General features: G+C 42.8%; 1 non-coding gene across 1 annotated transcript; it reads right to left on the reverse strand.

Annotated features, from left to right (window-relative positions):
- Window positions 1-1,510: 1,510 nt before the first annotated feature.
- Window positions 1,511-1,602, reverse strand: trnar-ucu (transfer RNA arginine (anticodon UCU)). The gene is given in 2 exon segments: window positions 1,511-1,546; window positions 1,566-1,602. It is a non-coding gene; the product is annotated as a tRNA-Arg (tRNA).
- Between the last annotated feature and the right edge of the window lie 5,933 nt (window positions 1,603-7,535).

Consider the following 7,535-nt stretch of genomic DNA (forward strand, 5'->3'; position numbering starts at 1 on the left):
CAAAATATCCATTAACAAGAAACGAAAAATATTTATACTGCAATTCTGTAATCTTCACAGCAATACTTAAAACATCGTTATTGTTTCGATTCCAGTTTTTCTGATAACAGTCAAAATGTACAATGAGATAAATCTAATATCTTGTGGATTGCTTTAATGGCCTGTGCGAGCTTGCAGCAAAATCAGTAATATGAAAAGAGCGAAACATCCTTTAGAGAATTTAACACAGCGCAGGATCAGCGGTATGAAACACGTCATTTTTTGCAAAAAACACCTCTGTATCTCTATTGAGTGTTGAATATTCACTCAGGGAGTATTTATGGCTGGTCTTAAGTAACTGAGGCATTTCCCAAGGACAGAGCACTCCAAAAAATCATATTTTTTTAGAATAAATGCTGTTTTACTCAACGTTCTTTTGCAACTTTTATGTGGATATATAAATATGCGCATACATGCGCGCGTGTGTGTGTGAATTCAGGACATTAGTAATGGATAGTCGGCCATTTGAATGTTCTTCCTGTAGAATGTGAGAGCTTAGAGATTACAATAATGTCCCGCACATGTGGTGGGAATGTGGCATTGAAAAATGTGGTGAAAATCGGTTGTATTGAATTCTGCGTACGTTTATCGTGGTGTCCTGCGTTGATCACCGGAAATGTTATGTCGCCACTGGACTGGGGTTTTCCTTCGATCGGCTTCACTACGTCAGGGAATTCGATTCACTGAAATTTTGCCAACTTCCATCGGCATGTTCATATGACACATCGACCCACACTGCACACAACGACAACAATATTCAGCATAGTGCACCCACGAGCACGTGGCATGATTTTTATAAACAGTGAAGATTGAATAATGTTATGCAAGGGCAACGTGAATTTCAATTTAATTGCTGAAGTCGCAAGAATCCAGAGTAAGATTCAAAATGTCAGAACTTCACGTTCATTACCTTGGCCAGAATTCCAGCCCAGCAAAGGGGAAATCTGCTGAATCCATGCAATTGCTTGCTCCATGTGTCCACTTTGAAACCCATGCGAAGCAACATTCAGCCTGAAGGAGAACTTGTCAGAACCCTCCGCTGTCTGATCTAAAGCTGAAACAAGAGCTGTCTGTTCCAGCTGGAAGGGAAGGGATGTGGAGGTGAGACCAAAATATTTCGTGGCGTTTAATTCATATTGTTATTATTATGAATGCTTAAACATCTGAACCAGAAATGGCACAGACACAAAGGAACCCATTGTTAATACCGATCTCGTCCTGCTCCATGATTCAATATCATCATGGCTGACACAACAATTTTGTGTCTTTTTCCAGCTTATACACATCATCGTGTTGCCTACTGACTAACAGATATTTATTGATCTCTATCATAAATAGACATCGAAAATTTAAACTTGTGAGAGGAAAATGTTCCGTTTCAAGACAGTTGAGTTTCTGCACGAATACTGTTGGTTTTGCAGATGAGCAGCCGAGTCTGCTCTGACCACCTTCCAAACCATAAACCAAAATTCGACTCTGATTGGACTCGAACCCACAACCTTTGAATTGCAAATTGAACAGTGACATAGAAGTCCAACGCGCTATCCATTGCGCCACAGAGCCGCGCCCACCACTGCCTTTTAGCACACAAATTTGTCTTTGACCCATTGCGTTCAGGACACCCATCTCGCGTCTGTCTGTCCTGGTCACTCTTTCCAGTATCTGTTCCTTATCCACGTGTGCTCTGGCTCTTCAAGTGTTCGGCTACAGACTGCTGGAACGTTCTCATGACACGTAGCTTTACCACATGCTCAGATAATGATTTCCAGATAAGCAACACTCGACTGTTGAAAGTATTCTTGCAAATTCTCCTCAAAACATCTCGTCTCCTGTATTTCATTTATGTCACTCTATTCCTTTCAAATACAGGCTGATCTCTCTCATACATATCTATCCTCTTCATAAAATGTGCACGTTAATCGGTTACTCAAAGAGCTTTCTCCACTCTTCGATAAACATCCCCCAACCTAGCTCGTCTACCTTCACAATGGAAATGGTCCAGCCCTTGCCATTCCTGTCATCTCCTCTGAGAATCTCATCCTGCAATCAGAAGCTTCCAGCAGTCTGGCGATTACAACAGACAAGCAAAGTTCCCTGAAGTAAAGCCAAAAGGTCAGAACAAAGTCAGCATCTCGTGTCCATATCTCATGAGAAAGGAAAGTTAACATTTCGAGTCCAATGATCTGTCTTCGGAACTGATGAGATGGAAGGGTGGGTGAAGAATGTGGAAGAGGGCGGACCGGTTCTAAAATGATTGAACTCGATGTTGGGTCCTAACGTTTGCATGTCTGTAGAAAATGAGTTGCAGGTCTTCCAGCTTGTGTTATTCCTTGAAGGAGCACTGCAGCAAACCAGAGACCGGAATCGTGGCCTGGGAACACAGTGTCTCGATTAGAGTGGGGCTGGAATTGTACAGTAGTTGAGGCAGCATCCGAGGAGCAGTAAAATCGACGTTTCGGGCAACAGCCCTTCATCAGGAATACAGCCAAAGAACCTGAAGGGTGTGAACACAGTGTAATGTGAAGTTACAGGAGACTGGAAGATCAGGACAGTTTTTGTTGATTCTGGACAGAACATAAGTGATCTCAGTTTTGTCACCGACTCTGTTTTCCTCTCTCCATTGCAGAGAGATCACATTCTGAGCAGGAAATACATTTGTCTCTATTAAACGAAGTGAAGACAAGGCTCTGCAAGATGTGACTGGAAGCTTCCACAGTGAGGAGAGACATCAGAAACCAGCAGGAAATGTAGCTTACAACATAGAACGTTACAATGCAGTGCAGGCACCTCGGCCCTCGCAGTTGCAGCGACCTTCAAAAATAATGTGATGTCCATTGTAATGGAAAATTAGCATTTATTTCGAAACCAATAAAACTACAGGGAAACAAAGAAGTAAGAACCTGACTTTGCAGAGGCAAGTATTGCAGACAGATAGAAAAAAGATGTCAAGTTAAACCGAACTATTAGCAGACTTACAAGGTCAGTAAACTACCATATCACCAGACAAGGAATGGTTAAATAAAACCAACTCCGTATCTGGAAAGGAACTCGAATGTTTCAGGTCCCTGACATTGAGGTGTTGATAAGAAGAAGCGAATTCTATTATCAAGGGAAAATGTATTATATGTGGAAGGTGCACCAGTTACCTTTTTGGTAGATACAGGGACAACATATTCAGTCCTTAAATCTAGGAAGTTGAGAGAGTCGACGCAATGGATGCATCAGGATTCGTGACACGAGAGAGATTAACCGCACCCCTATTGTGTGAAACCAGTAATGGTGAAACATTCCAATTCTCATTTCATTTCTCGGAATTCTGCCCTTTAAATCTGATGGCTGGCGATCTCATAGTGAGGCTGGGGTCGGATTTGTGCAGTACCCCGACAGGCTTGCAGGTAATACAAAAAGAAGATTGACCAGCGCAGGCTGTAAAATCCAACTCACGACCCCTGATGCATGGCTATGAGTGATGATTACCCAGAGAGCCATAAGTTCAGTGAGCGATTCGCTCGCCCACGTAGCAAGTAACCATGTTAATCCCAAAAACACCGATTTACATGCTGGAGATATGAGGCACTGCTCAGCACGCATACACCGTCATGGCCATTACAAATCATATGAGAAGGATTGTTTTAGGAGAATGTTTGAACCAGGTCAGTTATTGTTGTGCGAATTTTATTAGAACGATCACAGATGTGCAGTCAGTGTAAACTTATCCAAGATATCTGTGACTGCAAGTAGACTCTATCTTTTTGATGTGGAACGCTCCTTTCCTCAAATACCATTGGCGAACACATCCAGTGACAGGTGGCAGGATTTGGGACCATGGGTACTACTGGCACAAAAAAAGAAAGCTTGTGTCTTCAGGGACGATGTGCATATCTGCTTCAATGCAGATATAAGGACATATATAGAGAAACTAAATTGGCTAACTCAGGCAGATAGGGTAGTCCAGGTAACCCCCGCCAAGAGGGTAGCCTGGCGTTGTGCTATGGTAGATGTCTCGCAGCCAAGATTAAGAAGGCTCCCTGCTGAGTGCATGGCAAATGGCAAACGTGATGTGGGGTTCATACGAAGCTGTGAAACCAAAAGGATAATCCCGAAGTCTCAGTGTCGTCCTTGCAGAACACAAGACTCGTTAAAACCCGAGTCTGTAAAAGGAATTACTGTAGTCCTTGAATCCCTGCTGAAGGGTGAAGTGATAATTCCCTGTGGATAATCACCGGTGAGAGCTCCCATTCTTCCGGTCAAAAAGGCAAACATTTCAGGTGAATCGGGGAAATGGAAGTTTGTACAAGACCTGCAGGTAGTCAGTTATGCTGTTGTTCCGCCCTCCCCAAATGTTCACAATCCTTGTTCTATATTAGCTCAAATTCCACGGACAGTAAATGGTTCTCTGCTTTGAATTTAGCAAATGCCTTCTTTAGTGTACCAGTACACCGAGAAAGTCAATTCTGATTCACTTTTCCATTCAAAGGCAAATCGTATACATTCAGGTGAATGGTCTCTTTCCAGTATGAACTCGCTTATATATCAGCAGATTGCTGGAATCAATTAATTATTTCAAATCATAGCAGACGAATGGTCTCTCCTCTCTGTGAACTCACTGGTGCCTCAGCAGACTGAATGACTGAAAGAAACCTTTCCCATTCTTAGAACAGGCGAACGGCCTCTCTCTTCGCAGATGCAAAGTGAAATCAAATGACGGCCTGAACCCATTCCCTCTGAGAGAGCACTTGAATGGTTTCTCGTCAGCGTGAACACGTTGATGGTACAGCAGTTCCTGAGACCTTTTAATGCCTTTTCCACACTCTGAATCATTAAATGGTTTCTTGTCCGTGTGAACCCACTGGTGAGTCAGCAAGTTAGAGAATGAGCAACTCCCTTTCCACAATCAGAACAGTTGAATGGCTTTCCCCCGGTGTGGTTGCCCTGATGAATTTTCAGGGCAGACAAGTAATTGTACCGTCATCACATTTCTGCAGTTTCTCTCCAGCGTCCCTCCAATTATGCCTCGATATTTCAGATAGTGAATACTTTCACTCCACTCTGAATGTAGCTTTCTGCTTTCATTTTCAAAGGCCGGTAAGGTTCATGGAACAAACAACTCCTTTAAATTCTGATGTAATGCTTCGTTTCAGTTTCCCAACAGCAAATCCTCATCTTTGATACCACTCAAATAAATCTAGAAATATTTCAGTAAGAGAGAATCCTCAGAATATCAAAGCAAAAGATTTTCATTCTTCGTCTGATGTGGGTAGTCCAGAACAGGTTAGCATTTATTGTTCATTCCTGATTTGACTGGATAAGGTGATGATGAGATTCCTTCTTGAACCATCGTTTCTGTGTGCTGTCGGTCGATCCAAATTATAGGTAAGTGAAATCCACAATTTTGACCCAGTGATTCTGGAGTAATGGCAATATATTTCCCGAGCAGGATGGTAAGTGGGTTGTAGGTCTTTCCTATCTGTCCAGTGCCCTTTTCCTTTTAGATGGAAACAGTTGTGAATGTGTAATGTACTGGTGTTGGAACCTTGGCGGATATCTGCAGTGCATCTAGTGGATGCTGCAGACTGCATGCCTGAGCGTTTGGTTATGGTGGGAATGGATGTTTGTCGATGTTTTATTAGTTATGCTTTGCTGCTCAATTCAGCTGCTCTGTTCTGGGCGGTGTTGAGCTTTTCAACATTGTTACAACTGCAGTAAGGAATCGTCAAGAAGGTTTGGATTTAAATATCTCTTGCTGCTCAGATGCTGACTAATCTGTTGTGCTTCTCCTGTACGTTGTTTCTTTCACACTGCAATCATCCAGGCGAAAAGGAACTATCCCATCATGTCTCATTCTGTATTGTAAAGTAGTAAACAGTTGGTAGGGAAAGAGGAAAAGAAAGAGAAGAACATTTGGTCAATGAGTTGAATAACGCTCTCGCTCTGAGAGTGAATAGCTGTTAATGGAGACTGCCAGTGACAAATCATCAGTGGCGTGTACTCGCAGGCTATGTGTTATCAACGCTTTAGGAGTCAAGAAAATCTCTGACTATGACCTGCTCTTGTGGCCACAATAATATATGGCTGCTAAAGTTAGCTTCTCAAAGACATTGTGACTTTCACCGCACCAAAGAAGCACCTTGGAGCCATCTTGCAAATGTCCATCATGAAGCAACTATCCATTCTCATCCCATTATTTTTCAGAAATTGGTCTGGCGCTTTAAGCATTCTGGTACTCCAAGTGATCAACAAAATAATTTCCTAATTCCACCACCTCCAGCGAAAGACTATTACCAAACATACATCCCCCTCCGCCCCCCCCCAATTGTCCGCATTCCCCACGGACCATTCCCTCCGGGGCATCGTGGTGCACTGCGCCTTCTCTCTCAACACCTCCCCAACAGCTCCATGGAAGTTTTCCCTAAAATCGCGGAATATGTGACATATACATTCATAGAACCTGAGAACGAGGAGCAAGGCTTTGCTGTACAGGCCTTAGAGACTGCTTCGCTACTCATTAAGCTCATGCCTGATCGTTCCATGGACACGTATCTACTTAACCAAACTCTGAAGGTAATCTTTACTTCCTTTATTGTTAAAAAATGCAGCCCGAGCTAAAAAAAAAGCATTGATTGATAGCGCATCAAATACATCGTTGGACAATCACTCCATCGAGGAACAACCCTCTGGTTGAAGAAATTCCTACTCAATTCAGTCCTATATCTCGTTCTAATCTAGAGGTTGTGCCCTCTTCCCCTAGTTTCGTTTGCTAATGGAAGCATGCTCTCGACTTCTATCTCACACATGACCTTCATAATATTGTATGTTTCCATGAGATCCGGCCTCATTCTTCTGAATTTTTGAAATAAGCTTATTCCACATAGTGTCCTCTCATCAGCAGACACCTTCAAATCCGGAATTCCCTCTGCCAGAATATTGCCTGTTAACCAACATTTCAATGTTCCTTTGCAGATTTTCACAGTCCTCCGCACAATTTGCTCTGCTACTCACCTTTGCGTCAACTGCACATCTTGACACGATATGCATGGCTCCAAACTTCCAATCATCCATATAAACTGCAAGTAATTGCGGTCCCAGTACCAATCCTTGAGGAACATCGTTGATGGTTAATAATATAGACCTCATTTATCCATGCTCTGCGCTTCCTGTTGGGAAACAATCCTCAACCCATGCTCATACTTTACCCTAAACAGCAACCGTTCGCTGTCAGCCCCTGAACAGCACCTTGTCGAGGCCATTTTGAAAATCTAAGTACATCAATTCACTGGGTCCCGTTGTACACCATGATCGTAATGCCATCATAGAATTCGAAAAGGTTTTGCAGGAATGACCTGCTCTTCATTAACCCAGGCTGCATCTGTCAAATTTCTACCGAGAAGCCCTGCTATTTCTTCCTCGATAATAGACTCAAGAAATTTATGCACTACAGAGGTTAAACAAACTAGACTATAATGTTGGAGAACGGGTCTAGGTGGGTGGCACTTTGG

Source organism: Hemiscyllium ocellatum, unplaced genomic scaffold (genome assembly GCF_020745735.1).
Source record: "Hemiscyllium ocellatum isolate sHemOce1 unplaced genomic scaffold, sHemOce1.pat.X.cur. scaffold_101_pat_ctg1, whole genome shotgun sequence".
In the NCBI taxonomy this organism is placed as follows: domain Eukaryota; kingdom Metazoa; phylum Chordata; class Chondrichthyes; order Orectolobiformes; family Hemiscylliidae; genus Hemiscyllium; species Hemiscyllium ocellatum.